General features: G+C 35.4%; 1 long non-coding RNA gene across 1 annotated transcript; it reads left to right on the forward strand.

Annotated features, from left to right (window-relative positions):
* The first annotated feature begins 519 nt into the window (after window positions 1–519).
* Window positions 520–2,049, forward strand: LOC116853676. The gene is made up of 3 exons (XR_004380023.1): window positions 520–1,292; window positions 1,409–1,591; window positions 1,772–2,049. It is a non-coding gene; the product is annotated as an uncharacterized LOC116853676 (long non-coding RNA).
* The last annotated feature ends 1,360 nt before the right edge of the window (window positions 2,050–3,409 follow it).

Consider the following 3,409-nt stretch of genomic DNA (forward strand, 5'->3'; position numbering starts at 1 on the left):
TCTTGATAAAATTCAAAAGTGGCTCAATGCCTGGCGTATTAGGACCAATGAACAAAAATCCCTACATATAATTTTCACACTAAAAAAAGAAGTATGTTCTTTGGTGAAATTAAACAAAGAAATAAGCATACATAAGTATTCTTTATATATATGTCTGGTATATACTCACAATAAAATTCGTCGAGTCTATCTAGTCCTGCCTACTACTTGTGATCCACACCGGATGAAATAAAGTCCCGCGTTGACCTCCGCTTTCGCTCACGATCAGTCGTTGATACTCGACGACAAAGAAAAGAATGTTTCGTGCGTGCCTCCTTCCCACAAGACCGTGCAGGTTAAAAGTATGACGTCAAAAATTTACTACTTGGGGGGAGGGGACCACCACTTATCTCACTGTGTTACCGCTATGGTTCTGCTACCCAACTCCTGACTCTTGAAGACCGAGAGAAACTAACTCGTCTTGCGAGACACGTTGCACTGTCAAGCCGTCAAGTAGCCCTACCATTTTTATAGTCCCCACCACTTGAACGCCGACAGCTCTATCACGTTTGTCCCGTCCAATCTGCGTGAGCGATGTCTTGCTTTGTCGTACGTTTCTTCACATGATTGGCCGAGCTTTCCTCTATCCCCACTGCACTGTTCCTTTATCCTCACTACCGGCTTTGTACAGTCCGAATCCATTTCCCTATTTCTTAGTACCTGCACATGACCGAATGTGCGCCGACCACGAGCAGCGTTTCTCGTGCCAACCATTGTCGCGTCGTCAAAATTAATAGGGTTTTTGCAATAACGTTTTAGATACGGTGAAAGTTAAAGTCACGTTATTAGGTCGAAAGACAGAAATGCACATGCGCATCGTTCACCGTAACGCTAAGCAGATAACGTGCTTAATTCGTAATTTTTTAAAGAATATGGTTCACGACGATTAGCGTCGACATTATCAGGGAGTTTTTGCAATGCGGTGACATGCACAGGCTTCCTTGAAATCTACTGGAGGCTATTTCGAATATTTGCTATGTCCAGTGTATATCCGTGGCAAAACCGAGGAAATAAATAAACAATTGAAACTCCTATGCGATTTGATGTGATAATTTCTTTAGACATTGCAGAAAAACTTCGAACCGTTACCGTCGTAACTCCAGAAACAAGCATTTCCGACCCCATGTTCATGAGACATTTTCTACTTATTTAGGTAACTTATTCCCAAAGTTTGTACAGGCCATTCAGATACACCTTGTATATTTAACACAACGGTCCATACATACTTATATATGCTATAGTTAAAATTTTCGGTAAGTAAGATCCGGAATTTCCTGAAAGCATATTTAATGAATTTCAAAAATTCATAAAATTGTGCATAGGAGAAACGTAATTTATTCTTTTCACGATGTGTGCCATTATATTACAGCGCCAGATATCGGAACTTTTTTATTTAAACAATTCTTTTCACGAAAAAAGGAAGAGATAGAAGGAAGAATTAAACTGTCAACCCAAATATCGCATTTCATTATTAATGTAATTAACAAATTCACCGTTAATCGAAAAATTATGATTGGAACAAATCATATGTAACGATGGATGTTGTCACATGGTAATTAAACTGTAAAACTCGAAAGCGATGCCAGAATGTAACATAAAATGCAAGTAAAACTGTTTCATCTACATCGATCTAAAAGTAACATAGTTTTGGAATATTCAGAAGATAGGGGGGTAGGGAAAACCAGAATAACTTTATTTAAGACTGATGTTTTTTTCGGTGTAAAAATTTCAGATATACTAGCCACTGAGAGCTCGCTTGCCGAGGATTAACGATACAGAAAGAATCGCGGCGACAATCCTTGTAAAATGCTTCGTAATTGATTACTGTGCCATTTTGAAAGCTGTGATATGTGTAACTAATATATGTGAGATTAGCAATTATTAAAATGCATATGTTTATGAAAATCTTAGATGAAACCCAACTGTATTTCTTGTAAAATTTTGATGTTTTATTTTGCTGTCATTTAATGAGCGATCTACAATTAAATTCTCCACTTGATACAATATAAGATAATTAACTCCTTTACCAGCGATGACGAGAATTCTCCGCGAAAAACAGATAACTATAAGTCCACAACGTGTAAACCTAAGACTCATAAAACCTAAAATCCATACACTCCAAACCATAATTTGGGCTTATGGGATTTGTATTTATTGAATTTGTATTTCTACGTTCAGTCTTGATGTACATCGCAACTTCAAATTTTGTTTAAACAATTGTCTAAATAATTGTGCAAATTAAAAGACGGGCCAATATAAAATATTATATATGAAATGTTATATTATATACTATGTATGTATTCTCAAGAAAAATGGCGTGTCACACTTCAATAGTGTCCCTTGTGAGTTTGACAAAGAGTCAAATGTAGAAAGAGAAAGATATACAAACTCGCATACCCTTTCTGAGGACTGCGAGGAATTTGAGCGGATGATAAGCAAGGTTAAGATAAACAGAATTAAGATTTGCATAGGAAGAATGGAGAGTTACTTTCTCGTTTAGTTTACGGGAAAATTTGCCAGCTGTCGCGACGTAAGTGCATGTGTGTGAATGCATACGGATAATATTTGTTATTTATGACGAATAAGTATGGGTATATCTGTGCGCGCCGCGACATACGTGAAATATCATTTCGTCACGTATCCCGAATCGTTTTCACAGCGACCTTCGATGGGTTTTAGAAATTTCCTTTGTTGGAATCCCGTAAAAAAGAAGAATTGCTTGAAAATTACAACGAATAAATCACTCTAAAAAGATAAATGGTGTTTTTATACCAGAAAAATTTATATTTTACATATGAAACAAATTTATATAAAACTAAAAGAAAGTTGAAATATATCTGATACATTTTATTTTATATTACTTCGTTTACCTGAAAATTTGAAGTCATATATTTTACAAGAATTAATATAATATAATTTTGCGTGTTGGAATAACGTTGAAAAATTATGCACTAATTGTGGGATAAACTCCGCCACTGAAAAATTGATATAGTGAAAGCGAAAAATATTTTTATTTTCCCATTGCAATTATTTAAATTTATTAATACGAAAATATGTAAGACTATAAATTTGTATGAATGAAAAGCTATCTACAAAAATTAGAAATGTAAACGGATTCGTATATTCGGAATTAGACGGACAATATACATCAGGTACCTCAACCTTTTTATTGCGATTCGTTTTCGCCGCAACCTCCGATGGATTTTACAAATTCCACTTTGTTGGAATTCCGTAAGAAAAAAGAATCACTTGAAAAAGACAACGAACAAAAAGCAGGAATATAGACGGATTTGCATCATGTTCCCAGGCACGGTTTTTAAAAATTGCGTTATCTAATCCTAGAAATTGAAAACTCATTTTGTGGCAACTA

Source organism: Odontomachus brunneus, unplaced genomic scaffold (assembly GCF_010583005.1).
Source record: "Odontomachus brunneus isolate Ranch 3 - 2012 unplaced genomic scaffold, Obru_v1 Obru_scaffold_436, whole genome shotgun sequence".
Taxonomy (NCBI): Eukaryota; Metazoa; Arthropoda; class Insecta; order Hymenoptera; family Formicidae; genus Odontomachus; species Odontomachus brunneus.